The 17,364-nt window shown below is 35.5% G+C and overlaps 1 pseudogene; it reads left to right on the top strand.

Moving 5' to 3' along the window:
* The first annotated feature begins 1,535 nt into the window (after window positions 1–1,535).
* LOC120581902 (uncharacterized) lies at window positions 1,536–1,654 on the top strand (annotated as a pseudogene).
* The last annotated feature ends 15,710 nt before the right edge of the window (window positions 1,655–17,364 follow it).

The raw sequence follows: 17,364 nt of genomic DNA, 5'->3' as shown, positions 1-17,364 counted from the left end.
AGTGCCTGCCCTAAGCCAGAAACCCCAAATATTAGTATAGAGCTGTGGTTCTCACTCAGGGTAGAATATTTGAATTATCTGGGAATGTTTAAAATTTTTCAATGCCAAGACCATACTTTACCAATTAAACCTGAATCTCTGGAGAAGAGACACAAGCACTAGTATTACCTAAATCCCAGACAGTGCCAATGTGCAGCCCAGTTTAAGAAGCAGTGGACTAGAGCAGTGATTCTCAAATTTTTAGCATGCATCAAAATCACAAAGGACCAATTTAGTATGTCTCAGGTGGGACTCAAAAATCTGCCTTTCTGACAAGCTCACAGGTGATGCTGATCCTGCTGGTCCAGGGACCAGACTTTGAGAATCACTGTCCTAGAGTATGGAACTTATTTATAGCTATTTATCTCATCGGTACAAGATATCTTCCTAATAAACCTATACATTAATGATATCGCTCTATTTTCAGTAATAGATTCCCCTTTTCAAGTGTATTTTGTTCGAAGAAGGGATTGATGAAGACAAGAATTTGAAAAATTTGTTGATTTTTACATTAAGCCTTCTTTGCTTGGAGAGCTTCCAAAGAGGAAAGTATCATGATAAACAAAGGAGAGAGGGCTCTCTTTGTCTCACAAACAATGCAGAAGTTAAGAGCTAGGATTCTGGAGCCAGCTGGGCTTCATCTCTGCCACCTACCAGCTTTTGATTTTCAGTGTTATATATCCTTTCTGCATCTCAATCTCTTCTTAAACTGTGAGAATTGAAAATAACAGTGAATAGTTTAGAAGAGAGCCTGGCACATGGCAAGAGTTATATAAGCACTAGATATTACTACTCGCCTGAAATTAGCCCAATACTCTTCTTGAATAGTTTGTGATAACATTGAAAATTGCATATATCCATCTTTCTTTCTTAATGCTTCATGGTTTTGCTATTAATCACATCTCCTAAAGATGATTGAATGTGATAGTATATCCTATGAAGAAACAAAACCCATCAAAGACCAAGTTACAAATATTAACGACCTTTCTATGGTGTCAGTAGGAGTTACGTGGAAAAATAAGATATAGTATCTACTCCCAAGGAACTTAATCCTGGTAGAAAGGAGAAGGCATTATTTGTATACCCCAAGTATACCCCAAAGCAGAGTTTATAAAGATAAATAAAAGTAAATCGCATCAGAGAGGAGAGAGCAGACATCTTGTTGTAACAATAACTCATGGCTATGGCTTCATAGAGCAAATGACAGTTGGTATGGGTTGGGAAGGATGACCAGGAAGTCAATATACAGAGATGGTGATGGAAAGGGCACTCCAAGGAGGAGGGATGGCATGTGCAGAAAAATTACGGCAAAAACATAACAGTCAATGTAGTTCAGGAAAACATGAAAAATGTAGTTTCTGCATTGAAAGCTAGAATCAGTCTCAGACATCTTATAACCTGCAGAACCAGCCCTGCCTTGGTTCCTACTCTGACAGTTGAATAAGTTCCCTTAATAATAAGATACCGATGTAAACCAATGGATAAAATGTCTATTCCTCTACGGTCATGCCACCCTGAACAAGCCCGATCCCGTCTGATCTCAGAAGCTAAGCAGGGTCGGGCCTAGTTAGTACTTGGATGGGAGACCACCTAGGAAGACCAGGTGCTGTAGATGTAAAAAATAAAAAATAAAAGTAATAGTCATAAAAGTAATAGTCTAGACCAGAGAGTTTTACAGAGCCTCAAAACAGGCCACCATTTGTGGAGGAGGTGGGGTGGTCAGAGGAAGGTCTGGGAAAGGTCAAGAAAAGCAGGAAATTTTATGTGCAGTCCCGGATAAAAGTCAGGGGCTGCCCCATTGTGATTGACTCTTCTCTCTCTCTTTTCCTCTCTCTTGGATCACCTGTGCACTCACTTCTGCTTTATTCTATCTGTTAACGTTACCAAGTCTAGCCCACATGCAAGGTAAGGGGAATTAGGCGCTTTTTCTTGAAAGGAAGAGTATCAAAGAGTCTGTGGGTATTTTCAAACCGCCACACCAAGTGTGACTTTTTAAGAATTTCATATAAAATGGAATCATACAGTATGATTTTTTTTATGTCTGACTTCTTTTACTTAGCATAATGTTTGAGACACTGTTGCGAGTGTCTGTGATATGTAGCTTTTTATTATTGAGTAGTATTCCATTATACAAATGTGCCACATTTTGTTTATCTATTTACCAAAATGTGCTTATATTTTCAGATACTTTTTAGGAGACACAACTTTTGCATATTTAACCTACAGAATCTACGGAATTGCACATTGTCAAATATTAACTAGGATAAAAAGGACTTTTTGTATTATGTACCAAATGATGAAACGTATAAACATAACTTTACTGCAGGGCAATTACCTCGGCTTCCATGTTCTGTAATGTGTAACGCCACTGATGTTCAGGTAATCGGATGGCAACGATGTCTCTGAATCAGAAATCTGCAGTTCCTTTATTATATGCTGATCACATATACAGAGTTGACTTTGTATAGCAGTACTATCTAGCTGTATAGTCAACAAAATGCATTAAGATAAAAAGGAAAGTTTTTGAGGTTCGCCTTTTTCATAGTACACATGGCTGGGAGTAACTCAGATCGCATGAGAATATTTCTTTGCTATCACTAAATGTCTGGAGCTCAGCTCAATGAATGCACTTTCTTTGCAGAATTTAACTTTTACGTCGCATCTCTTACAACATGAAGTTTTTCCCGAGGAGCTTGGAGTTTGGAAAGTTGTTTTACATGCAGGAAGTACTTTTATTTTTCCTTTGCACCTGTCAGAGGAGTGGACTGACTATTCAAAGGACTTCACAGATCTGTGAAAGCTTAATCTCGCATCCAGGCCAAGAGACTCCCTTCTGGATGATCCTTGTGAGTCAGAGGTGGCCACCTAAAAGCACAGCATCATCTTAGACACTGAGAGTGACAGGGCAAGGGCTCAGTACAAATCTCAGGAGAATAGTCCTAGACTAGAGCCCAGCGATCTCTGAATCTCCTCCCAGGATTTAGCATGAGTCAAAACTTCTACAGCTGTTGAATAAATAAATGGTTATCTTAGCAGTTTTATTCACAAAAGCATACATCACAAAGATGAATAACTCACTAGCTCCGAATGTCATGTGGAACCCTTGGGAAAGCTATACTCATGCATTTTAAAACATTCAGCCTGCAGACCGTAAAACTCAAGCTCAAGGATAAGAGGCAGGGCTGCAGACCTAACTACCCAACTGATAAAGGACATGTGGTCCGAATGTCCTTTATTTTACAAGCTACACAGGTTACCTATTCTCAAATCCCTATGTGAAACCACTGCTGGAACAAGGCTCACTGCCATATTAAGTCACTTTTATCTACAGGAATGTGTTCTATGTTTCAGAACATGCAACAGAACATAGGGGGAAATCAAAATTGCTCTGACATGCTTTTTATTCCTTATTAACTTAATTTTAAATGTCAACTAATATTAAATGAAAAAGATGGAAAACTCTGGTATTTAATAACATGAGCTATGGGAAGGGGGATAGAGAAGTTTAAAAGTGTTAACTGGAAGTGCTGGAGAATCATCACACAGGGAGAATTTGCCAGTTCTGGATGTCAATTCAGAAATTATCCTTCCTACTGTACAAAATATAAGACATCCCTCTGCCTCCCCCGAACACACACAGGCATGCATGCTTCCTCTGTTTCTCTTTTAAATTTCGCTTGGGGCAGGAGCTTCCTTCTTATAAAAGCTTCCCTTTATAAATACCTGTGTGTCTGCTGCTCTCTCTGTTCTAGAATTCCCTTTCCTGGAGGGCCACTTCTCAAAAAATTCCTGTCGTGAGTTTGACATCCAAACCTAGACTCGGGAGGGAACATCTCTAGTCACAAGGAGGTTGCTGTAATACCTCTCCAACTGTAGTTATAATTGATTAAACAGATATTTGTTAAGTGCTCACTCTGTGTCAGGCACAGTCCTAAGCACTGGGGTTGCTACATAGACGTGAAAACAAGACCCCAGACCTCATAAGGCTCATATTCTGCAGGTCAGTGTTTGGAGTATATGGAACACACCTGACTGACACAGCCAGCCTATGAGATTCACGTACATTATTTGGCCCTCGCTTTTTCTTCCGCTCACTGGCCAGGTGAGAGTCACACATGCAGGTTAAGAATCAAGACTGCTAAGGGCAACTTTCTGTGACATGTGCTGCAGTTGATATGCAACAAATCTCATCAGTCCCAGTTGATGTGCAACCAATCTTATTCTCTAGGGCCAGTTGCAGAATTCTTCCTAATAGTGTTGGGACTCTCTGAAGTCTCTCATCCTCTTTTTATAATCACTCAAGTTTCAGGATACGAAAGAATCAAATATCCATATTTGTTATTTTTAAGGGAAGTTCTATCTTAAGCTACTGGAAAAGTATGTGGAATTAAGAGGTTTTCTACTAGAGATAGTTGGAAACACAGAAATCCAGAGGATGACCAAACAATTGAAGAAATCCAAGACTTAGATATCAAAAGATATGGTCTACTTGCTTGAGCGAGGGTCCAGAGAAAAGAATAAAGGTAAGAATCAGCAAGTCAGGAAAGGTGTGTGGGGGGGTATGGGTGGAGGGTATTGAGGGATGCAGTTTAAATGAGAGCAAATTGGTAATAAAGAAGAATAGTTGGGATTCCAAGGCCATTCCCTTGAGCACTGGGGAAATTCATGATCTACTTCATGTACCTGGAGAGGTATAACAGTCTTTGAAAAGACCACGGTAGAAAGGGTACCAGCTAAAAGTGAGTGCTTTATCTATCTTAAGTCCTTTAGGCTCTTGCGTTTCATCACCAAGACTTATATAAATTTGTCTTTAGAGCTTCCAATAGCTGTATTAGCTATCTGCACTTCAGTATCCAAGACCCCCACCAAATAATAGCACAATTAAGAGTAAAAGGTAGGGAAATGTCCTTGGATGAGCCAGACTGGTTTAAATATGAGATGATCTAGAAGCTTCCAGTTTTGAGGAGTAGGAGGAAAGGGAGATGATAGAGATAGGAACAAGGGTAGGCTACTGAAAATATTGCTGTTACATTACAACCTATTAACTCTTGCGAGAGTGATAGAGTACTTTATAATATGAGATAAAAGAAATGATTTGCATTAAACACCCTATTTGTCAATATTGGGCAGGTGGGGGGTACTAATATTTAAGTCACTGGGAGAATGCGTGCATCCCATTCATTATGCTCACATCTGTTACTGTGTATCTGTGATTGCATTCTTCATATAGCAAAGAAAGGGCATGATTGAATGGACGTATATTTATAAACATGTGGTAATTCAGTTCACTGAAATTAACACTCACCCTAAGGGTATCATTATATCATATCACAGAGCAACAGATAAAATAAAGATGAGAAAGAAGCAAAGGCCTATTATCATCCAAAAGGAAAAAAAAAAACCAAAAAAACAGGTACAGATGCAGGAGAGCATGTTCGTCCCAAATGTTCCAAGACCAAGACTGTATTTAAATGTCTTAAATTAAGTAGGTATACAAGACTGTGTTTATTAATACTTTACAGTTTTATAGTTCTTTATGGTTTAGCAACTGCTCTCATGCACACACATTTTTTTTAATTCTCACAAAATCAATAAGTAAACGTTTACATTTTACCCTTATTTAGCATATAAGAAAATTGAATCTCAGAGAGATTAAGTGACCTATCAAGGCTCACTAGCTATACAATAGCAGACTCAAACCCAGTCTTTTAATTTCATTATTAATTTCAAATTCAATATAATTAGTATTATTTTCTTTATTTTAGTCTACTTTTTAATATAAAATTTTAGTGTTTACATGCATGTATATATTAAGTATTGCATATGATAATATCTACTTAAGGAAAATTGCTCTTAATATGTCTCTATTAATGGTGATGTTATTATCAAATTTGAGTTCCCAGAGCACATGAAATTATCCTCTTTGTTTGTACAGCTCCATGATAATACCTGTATTATACATACATGGGCTCTTTGAAGATGTGCGATAAAAATGAGGAAGCCTGATGTGATCCAGATAGAAAGGAAGGTGTTAATTAATGGCTTGGTGTATAATTTCTGTCATTATTTATACCGATAAATTTTTCTTTTTTTAGGTTTATTTAATGAGTTCTCTACTTTTAAAATTGACAAAGTAATTTATTTACTCTGTTTTTTCTTGTTAAGTAGTAAATAGGATTATAGAATGAACCACTGATATATGTAATAGCATGAGTGAATCTTAAAAACATTATACCGAGCAAATAAAGCAAGATGCTTTATACCGAGCAAATAAAGCAAGACATACACACTGTTATTCCTCTTATTGGAAAGTCTAGATAGGCACAGCCAATCTCCATTGACCAAAAGAAAATCAGTGGTCATCTGGGTCAGAAATTTGAGTTAGGAAATAATATCAAATGGGCACAAAGAAATTTTATGAGATGATGGAAATGTTCTAAATCTTGATTCTTTCTGAAGGTTGCTACTTAAGTAGCAACGTAATTTGTCAAAATGCATCAAATTGTTCATTTCAAATTGTTGACTTATTATATGTAAATTGCACCTCACTAAGTTTAATTGTTAAAGAAAAAGAAAAGGAGATGTAACATTTTCAATAATAATATATATAGTGAGGTGTTTATAATGCATTTATAATACTTTTTTATGGAAAGGCCCTCATTCGAGTTTCACAATAACCCCAAGAGGCAGGCGTCTTTATTATTACCATCCCTTTTTCACAAGTGACATAACTGAATTTTGGAGAGCTTAAATAATTTGCTAATAATCACATAGCTAGTAAAATCTAAATTAAGATTTGAGCGTAGGTTGTTTTTTTAATCTAAATTCTCAATGGTTCTCTCAAGACAAAACTGAATCCCTTTCCAGATCTTTCCTAAATAGAACTTTTTATATAGCTCCAGTAAAAATGGATAACACAATAACAAGCTAACTTTTCAATAAGTTATAAGTAAATAGAAGCACTGCAAAAGCACTTAGCCAGCATTTTAAAGCACTATTGAAAATGTTTTTGAAAACAACTAGTTCCTTTTCATTTAAAGTGCTTCAGGTTTGAAGTTTTGCGCATCATGTTTCAGGAGTGGCCAGAGGCACAATGTGTCTTGACAGCATCTTGTGTTTTGTGTACCATATTTCCTCATCCTGTAAATGCACATGGCCATCACGCTGCTCCAGACTTCCACTGCTGACACTTTCTGACTGTATTTCCATAACACACCACTTGTATCAAATTAACTCTTCATTCTGCTTCAGAATATACATTGCCCTCAGAGGCTAACTTAAACTGGTTATCAGAGGAAGAGCAATATAATATAACCCATTCATACCAAGGCCTTCATTGCTGATGGTCTGCTTTATTCTTCAGGGAACTTATATTTTAAAGATGGGCACATTAAACCTAATGAATCTTTCATTGGTATGATTTCAAGGACTGTGTTAGAGTTAAAGGCAGATTCAGCAAATACGATTTACACTATAACTTTTTTACTCAAAAAGATCTGATTTTTATACTTAATAATTTTTATACTAACATAATAGCCATGACTTCTATTCATTAGTATCAAGTTATTCTACTTCTGGGCCGATAGAAGGGTTGTACCCTTTGTCCCTCTTACAGTTAGGCAGCATGGCCAATTTGATTTACTTTGGTCAATGAAATATGAGTGGAATGGACATGTCAATTCTGCCCTTTAATTACCACTGCTGTCATGACCAGGAAGTTCTGGATAATGAAGTCTTCATTAGCCTCCTTCTCTGAGTGATATAAAACAAAGTCCCAACTAACACTCAAAGCAAATGTGGCCTGTGTATAAATTAAACCCTTTAGTGTTTCTTTTAATCCCATTTGATTCTGGTGGGATTGTTTGTTGTGACAGCATAACCTAACCTATCCTAAGTAATACAATTAATTCCAATATGTTCATTCCTTTTTCTTTATGATTTAGCTAATATTTCCTAAATTGGGACAAATATTAAAATTGAGAAAAACATTTGTTTTAGGGTTTCTTACCTACCTATCCACCCTTCAGGAAAGTTATTAAATTAATGGTGACTTAAGAATGGGAGTAAAAACCTACACAATACTTTCTTCATTTGGAAGGCTCCTTCCTTCTAACACATTCTTGTCTACATGTTCCAAGGTTCCAAGAAAATTTTGCTTCTTCCACATTCCATATCGTAGAAGCCTTCAAGAATCTCAGAACTTAACCATATTCTTTCTACCTCATAATATCTATACTATGACCCCCTAATATTTATTTTAAAGGTGTATGTACTACACATATAAGCAGTTTAGTTTTCCTTCCATGCTCTCCTATACTCTATGTACTTTCATTATTAAATGCTACGTTCAGATTAAGGAAGACAATATTCCCCCTACAGAAGGGAGTGAATATTTGGTCAAGATATTCTGTAAGTAAGCCCTTTTATTTTTTTGACTCATATTTAATATCATTTTGCCCATGTTTATTTCATAAGCCCACCTACACTGCCTGTTCTCCAAGAACAGAATTAGTCTATGCTTATTGGTATTCCAGTAGTTTTCTGCAATGATTTTATACTAGTTACATAAAATAATTTCAGTCAGTATTTTGAGAGATATGTCGTGTACAGAGTGGTTTTCTTATAAAGGAACAACTGGCTTTGTCAGGTTTTCTTGCCTCCTTGTCCCTTCTCTCTCTCTCTTTTTTTAAAAATTCTTTGCCCAATATCTCATGTCTATCTTTTTAGCTCTTAGACAACAACCAAAAGAAAAACTATAATTTCACTGTATTTTTTATTCTAAATGATGTTATCTGCCTGTCCAGTTTGATAAGACATCTCTTTCATTGTTCACGCAGAGGTCTCTCTACCTCTGGATAATAATTTCCCTGAAGGAGGGGACTCTCATTGAGACTAAATACACCTTGGAAGATAACTTGTACATTCACATGACTTTGCATACCAGTGGCAAATATAACAAATATATTTGTTATATATTTATTGTTGTTGCGGGCATTCTGATAATGAGATGCCCCTCATCAACTGTCGGGATGAGCAAAGCCAGCCTCATCATCTAGAATTGTTATTTCCTGCCTCTTTTTCATGAGAGGCTGGCCATGTTCCTCAGTTCCCCTTTCCTTTGCATTGCCTAGGCACAGCAGCTCGCTTGTAAAACTTTTTTAAGGTTATTCACATATTAAGAATATGACTCCAACTCAGAGTAACACTGTGAAGGAGGAAAAAAAATTCAGCTAAATGAGGCTAATTTTACTTGTTTATATGACAAACAGTGGTAACTAGGGAGGGGAACATTATTGTGAAGATACAGCTTTTTTTTTTCTTAACTTCAAATTCTTCAATAATATTGTGCATAAATTAAATAAATCTATGTAGCTGGGATAAATAAACAATATAGAATATATAAAAAAAATATCTCCACAGTGAAGAAAAGGAGCAATTTTAAGCCTAAAATAGAGAAGGTAGAAATTTGAGCCACGTAAACCTAGGTTGAAATCCCAGTCTCCTTATTTACAAAGTTTATGGCTTGGGGTAAATCATTTAATCCTCTGACGTTATAGTCTTAATCAGTAAAATGGGACTCATTTACATCTACTTTGAAGAGAAGTGATGTCTGCAATACATCAGCACAGGGCAATCCTTCAGTCAGCAGCTGCTATGAGTGTTATGGTACTGGATTTATAATACAAGATGATAATACCATCCTTCAAGCTAAGAACTTTACTCACTTTATATTATTTAACTTTGTCAAGCTCTCTCTAAAGAAATGCTGTTAATATAATTTTATAGATGAGAAAACTCAGGCTTACAGGGTACAGTAATTTATCAAATTTCACGAAAATGAGACCTAGTATACTCAAGCAGATTTTCTGGTGAGTAGCTTCAAACAGTGCTATCAAACACTAGCATGCACACAAATCATTTGAAGATTTTATTAAAATGATGATTCTGATTTGGTAGGTCCAGAGTAGGACCTGAAATTCTACATTTCTAATGAGGACCCAGGCATTGCTTGTGTTGCTGGCCTGCAGACAGCAGCAAGGATGTGTAATATGTTCGTAATGGCTGTTAAGAATTATGAAATAATTGTGTTTCTCTGCTCCATGATTATCTTTAGAGGAAATCAAGATAAACATGAACAAATAGTCTCACAGCTACTCAGATTAACCACCTCCCACCCCAGCACTATGATTGCAAAAATGCTGACAAAATGCCAAAGTTAGAACTTCAGTGAGATAATGATTATTCATATTCCCAACTGGTAAAAATAGGTGAAAGCCACAGGTTTTCATGAGCTCTGATACTTATAAACTTCTCGATATAACCTCAAAAGACTAAATTGATTAATCCATATAAATTCCAACTAGGTTAACACACTTCCTTCGGATGCCACAGCTATCGTTACCCATTTTTACAAGTTTGATTTCATGTTACTAACATTCACAAGAGTCCCAACTTTCACTCAGCAGAGACCCCAGGTTCCTGGAGCAGATATACACCTGAAAATACAGCTGATTTTTCCCTGAGTCCCTCCTATGAAGCTCTAGAAAACCCCAAATGACTATAAATTCTGCCACCTTTTCCAGACAGTAATAAAACAATAAGATAAAACCAAAGAGAGGATCTTTATATCATTTAAATTAAAAATGTGTCACAATTATTTTAGCTAACACATATGCTTCTGTTAGAGAGAATAAGGAAAACTTATCTTCTACTCAGGGAAGTAGACAGGCTCCTTGACAGCTAGAAAGAATGGAAATTAGAAAAATCTTTCTATGGCAATCATGCAATTCATGTAAATAAACCCGAAAGTAAACATATGTTCTAATTCTAGAAATTCATCATAATAAAATGTTGAAAGAGCCCACAAATATTTATTATGCATTCATTTTCATAATTTAATAATTATATACATTTATTTATACATAATATGTATTTTGTATCTATGATTTACTATGTACTGTTCTGAGTGGTTTTCATCCGATTTATATTCAAATGGCAAAAAATAGAGACTACAGTCAAAAAGTATATCTTAAGTAAATTAAGGTATATACCTGTAATGAATACTAAAACTATTCTAAAACAAAAAAAAAGTTTATCAGATGAGTCTATGAAAATGATTTATAGCTTAATTAAGTGATGACTCTAGTTACTGTTGCTGTACCAAGTACAGTGATCTTACTGGATCAAGTCAGCACTATTTCTGACATCTGTGAATGTGATTTTTTTCAATAAGCAATTGTTGTTTTTGCTACTGTTTTAAAGTTTACGTATGAAGAGAAGGTGTATATGGGTGTCGAAGTGACTAATATGGCAGGTGGATGCACTCAACATCTTTTTCTAAAATACAGGAGCCATTACTCATTTTTAAGTAAAAAATACTATCTTATATTAAATTATATTTTAAAATAGACATGAATTTAACCAACAAAAATACTATTCTGAAAACTCCATAATACTAAATGAAATTGCATTTTTTTAAAAAAAATCTGTATTTCCCAGAATTTCTTGAGGTTGAGGCTTCCAAATATTATTCTAGTTTCACTAAGATACCCCCATGAATTTCATGAATCCGAATTCAGAAATGTCTTACATGAAGAGAGGACAGTGGCATGCAAGGTATCTGTTTTGCTGACGTGGGTCTAACTTGAGTGGCTTGGTTCTGAACTGGTATCAGCATCCTTCTTCTAGATGTCAGCTAAGACAGTGTGGACCTGCTGCAGACCGGCAAGGACTTCCTGATTCCCGGATCCCAGCAAGGACTGCATGAGGCTGATTCTTGGATCTCAGAGAGGACTACTTGACGCTGGTTCCTGGATCCCGCTGAGGACTGCGTGACGCCGGAGCAGCAGGTGCTTCCTGAGCGCAACAAAGTTACAGCTGCCTCGCTATGGACTCAGCTCTGTGCTGTTGGCTGGGAGAACATTTTGGAGCCCGTCTTTCATGACAACAGTGATTTTGTCCACGTCAAATTTTCTGTATTAAATCGTTTTCGTCTTAAAATGCTAGAGTAGTTTCTGTTATCTTCGACTGAGCAACGATTCATATAAGAGGCCGAGGAAAGAGCCATAAATAAGTGACTAGAACCTCATGCTGCATATTAAATACTTAAGAATATTTTCCACTTCTATAGAATAATATGATGTTTACCTTTTTTTTTTAAAATAGAGTCCATTTTTGGTCTATCTGTTGTTTCTCCTCTCAAACATATTATAGAACGATCACTGGACAAACATGATGCTAATTGACAGCTGACGACTGGCATCAGCTTGGGGCGTGTGTGGGGCACGTGTGGACTGTAGAAAACTCACAAGGGAGTTGAGATGAGATGCTGTGACACAAGAGAATCGGGGCAGAATAGCAAGAGAACAAGTTGACTGGGAAGTAGTGTCCCAGACTACATCACACACAGCATAACATCTTTCCCAGTGCTGGTGTGCATTCTCATGTACGGTAGGCCCCTTCCATCTCACAAGTGACTATGGCATTGCACTGCATGAAGCAATGAAGCAGAATTCATAAGCTGATGTCCTGTAGACTGACCTACCCCTCAAAATCATTTAGTTTGGCCAAAATCATGTTTAAGAAACTTGAGTAAAATGAGTAATATGTTCAAAAATATAGATTTCTAATTTTGCTTGAAAAATCAGAAGATCTGACAGTTCTGGGATTCAGCTGGAGCTGAATCCAAGGCATTTCTTCTCACGACCCATACTTATTCACACAAATCACACTAAGCTGTGATTATCTCTTTGCTGACTTATCTTTCCCACTGGGTTATAGGATGACACTCTTCCTTTTGAACCTGTACTCCTCCCACCGGTACTACATACATAGTAGATATGCTTGTCAAATTTTTAATAATTGTTTATTGAGTGAATAAATGAATAAATGTAGGGAGCTAAGCTATCCATTATTAACTATGTTAAAATAACATTTATTGAATTCCTACATTGTATGAGGCACTGGGCTGGGAGCTTTTCACACACTCTCTCATTTGTGTAGTAAACAAAGTAGTCAAGGAAATCAAAGGAAACAAAGTTGAAATCAATGAGACTCCTTCAAAAATTGAGATTTCGGCTGATCTTTAAAGAAAGGATAAGGCTTTAATAGATGAGGTAGTCATGGGGCAGGGTACCAGAGAAAATGAATATAACCCTGGTTCAAGGCATATCTGAAAAATGAACAGACCATTGCCATAACCAAGAGCCCAAAGGAGATAAAGCTGGACAGGAATACAAGGGTTAAATGCTGGGGGGAAGAAAGGTCTGATTCCAAGGTTCAGATCCGATCTTGTATATATTAGATGCCATTTAAGTAGATTAGATGAAAGATGGGATAAAAATACATAGCTAACCACAATTTGTAGAAAGCAGTAAAAATGGAAAAACTGACTTATAAAAGCAGGTGAGTTTTCAAGTGTATACATATATCAAAGCTCATTAAGTTATATACTTTAAATGTGTGCAATTTAGTGTACCTCAATTGTATTTCAATAAAGCTGAACAGAAAGCAGGTGCACCTTCATAAACATCTAATATATATTCTCAAAGGCAGAAATGTTGCTGGGGCAGAAATGAGCTAATATTTATTAAAATCCCACTAAAGGCGCAAGACCATGCTAGGAACTTTATTCAAGCTATCTCAATTCATCAGCACAACAGTCTTGCAAGCAAAACATTATCATCCCTGTTTACAGAAATTAAAATTCAAATATTACCTCCAAAGACCACAAAATTAGTAAGAGATAGAGTTTAGATTTGAACTCAGGTCTATTTATTTTCAAAGCCCTGATACTGCAAGTGATCACATACATAGTGAATGTTAACATAGAACCTAAAACTAGATGCATTCCATACTCTGATGACAACTATCAGGGGAAATTGATGGGAACATATACATAATCCACTTTAAAAACTTAAGATCTATGTTCATCGGGGATATTAGCTTGAAGTTTTTTATAGTGTTCTTGTCTAGCCTTGGCATCAGGGTAGTGCTGGCCTCACAAAATGAGTTTGAAACTATTACTTCCTCTTTAGTTTTTTGGAAGGGCTTGAGAAGGATTAGCTTTAATTCTTCTTTAAATATTTTGTAGAATTCAGCAGTGAAGCCATCTGGTCCTAGGCTTTTCTTGCTGGGGATTTCTGATTATTGATTCAATCTCTTTATTCCTTATTGATCTGTTTAGATTTTCCATTTTTTCATGATTCCGACTTACTAGGGGTTGGGGGCTGAGGAAATGGGGAGATATTGATCAAAGGGTACAAAGTATCAATTGTGCAGGATGAATAAGTTCTGGAGATCTAATGTACAGCATGGTAACTATAGTTAATAAAAATAAATAAAAAGTATTATATACTTGAAATTTGATAAGAAAATAGATCTTAAGTGTTCTCACAACATAAACAACATTGTAACTATGTGAGGTGATGGAAATATTAAATAGCTTGCTTGTGGTAATCATTTCACAGTATACAAATATCAAAATATCACATTATATAACTTAAATATAAATAAGTGTTACCAATTATAACCCAATGAAACTGGGGGGTAAAAACAAATTAATGACTTAGAAAATGTTACTTTTAAAACTTGTTTTAAATTTTTAATAGACTTGTCACATCCTAAGACATTTTTAAAATGAGTTGAAATTCAGTGAAATTGAAGTGAAAGGAGAGAGGAAGAGAAAAGGAGAGGAGAGAAGGGAAGAGAATGTGAAAGAGAGAAATAAAAGAGAGAAGAAAGAAGGAGGAGAGAGAAAGGGGGGAAAGTATAGAAAGATGAGGATCAATATTTTCTAGATTTTTTATGTCTTACTTAAACAATATAGAGACTGTTAAATTTCTTACCCAATCCAATCATCATGAATACCCCCATTTCCCCAAGGAAAGCTCATTTACAACGCCCATTATGCCAACTTATAAGTCAGTAATTTCACCAGTGGAAACCCACAAGTTAGTTAGCAATGCCTCTGGTACTGATAAGAAATAAAGATAGCTGAACTGCTGATTGTGAACTTTCTGAAAAGAATACTAGCACTCTTCCTTGAGCAGAATTCCTCTTTAGCAAACTGACAATACTAATGATGAAATTAAAATGCCTACATAATATTTGGCTGCCCATCCTGAGTATTTAAAAAAATCCCAAAAGTGTCAGCACAAATCTCAGTTTAAATAAATTAAAAGGCATCATAATAAAAATGTAAAACACATTGTAAACTTGAATTTCAACACCTTGTCATTGAGTTACAGAAGTTTAGGCAGGAAGCCATTTTAATTAATACCTATGATGAGTCAAAACCTGGATTTGATTTGCTGTCATTTCTGAATTTTAGAAAAAATGTTTTTATTCTCTTTCATTTGCCATCGAGTGGTTCAAATTGTTGTAATTCATTGTGGTTGATTTGCCTACAAATTACTGACTTCTTGAGTCTTGGGGAATTTTTGTTGATTTTCAATTTGGCACTATCCTCCTAAAATTTTTTTCTCTACAAAACTTCAGCCTCATTGGAGCAAATGAGAAATGTGTAATGGTGTTGAAAATATTTTTTTAATTTGGCTATTCTTATGCTATCATTAATTGAGTATTATGTGCTTCGAAATCATTGTTTATTTCTCAATTATCTCTTTAAATCAGCATGAATTCCTTCCTATAATGGAAAAGACAGTCTTTGCTGCTTTACCATTAAGAAAATAAGGCATAGATATATTAAGTGACTCTATTTTCTCCACTAAAAATGGAGATGGAGACATGAACATTGTGTCTAATCTGCAACATCACATCAGGTACACAGTTTTGTCAAACATTAGGACAAAGCATAAGAATATCCTCTTAGTAATTTCAGTACATAGCAGAATCTTCTCTCCCATTTCCCACATTTAACATTCTATATCTATATCTATATCTTTGAAGCGTGTCAAAAAAGATTAAGATAATTAATATTGAAGAATTTCACATCTAGTACACGCATCTGTAGCACATTTGGGAGCAGGAGGAGGAGCTCTTACTACCAAATTGTATGGACAGCAAAAAATAGCAATTCTCACTTATGGTGGATTTCTTGTTATAGCTTTCATTTCAAAGTACATATATATTTTACATCATTTTTAAACATAGAGGAAATGAAAACATGACAAATTTTTCAAATTTCTACTTTATTCTCTCTTGAGATATTATTTTAGAGGCTCAAAGAAAGCTACATACAATTGCAAAGAATTTGCATGTTTGCTTTAAACTAGCATCTTTTCAAGAAAGCAGATACATCAGTTTCCATTGTCATCATTGGAAATGAAATCTCAAAATTGAAGTTGAGTGGTGTGAGAGCTGATAAAATAGTTGAGCGATGATCTAATTCTGAAATAGCTAAATAATTGATTGTGGTATGTCCTTATTAGTGGCAATTTCAAAAATAACTTCCAGGAATGTAATGAGAATATTGGTCAGAATTGAATTAATTTTCCAAAGAAAGAAGAACTCTATTTTGTCAATGTACAGTAATTTTATCTTCTCATAAATCTTTTACTGCAGTAAAAAGCATTTGTATCATTGCTAATGCTCAACTTTAGCCCAAGATCTGAATAGATACTTCCCATATTATGCAATTGTTCCTATGTAGAATATACTTGGCAACTTGTCAATGTACTGAAATTTCTCTTCTCCTACACTTTTACCACAGTATAAATTATGTATATTATAGCTAATGTTCACTATTTGACTGAGAACTGCATAAATATTTCCCAAATTGTATAATTGTTTTATTTCAAAAGGTTATTTGTAACTCAAATTTTGCAAAGTCAGAAAAACATATGCTGATGTGCTCAAAGTACATAATGATTCTGGGGTATAGAGATTCTGGGAAGCTAAGAGAAAGTGAAGGTGATAAACTCTCCAGGGAGCTTGGGAAGCTCAGATAATTTTAGGAAGAAGCCTCAGACCTGATTACCACCCTGACTATTAACAAGGGGAGGGAGACTGTTCAGGAACAGGAGAGAAGCCATAGGATGTGGATACCATCCTCACTTAAACTGCTCTTGACTTCTCTCTTAACTTGAAACATGGTACATTTCCACAGTGCTGGATTTCAAAAATCATCAATGACTAGAAATAAAATGTCTTCTTGTGTTATCTATGCATCACTTGCAATCTCACCTTGAAGCCCTGATTCATAAACCTGACAACTATACATAATACAGTATCTTCTGCCTTTAAAAAATAATGTCTCATGTAATAAATTATTCAAAATTTAATTCTTGGGTGTCAACAGTTTTATGACCCAAGAAGCATTAAACTTGCAAAATAATAAATATAGCTCAACACACACACACATAC

The sequence above is a fragment of the Pteropus medius genome, unplaced genomic scaffold, assembly GCF_902729225.1.
Source record: "Pteropus medius unplaced genomic scaffold, Ma_sr-lr_union100, whole genome shotgun sequence".
Classification (NCBI taxonomy): Eukaryota; Metazoa; Chordata; class Mammalia; order Chiroptera; family Pteropodidae; genus Pteropus; species Pteropus medius.
The sequence above is the reverse complement of the archived record's forward strand: the minus strand, read 5'-3'. Positions and strand labels throughout refer to the sequence as shown.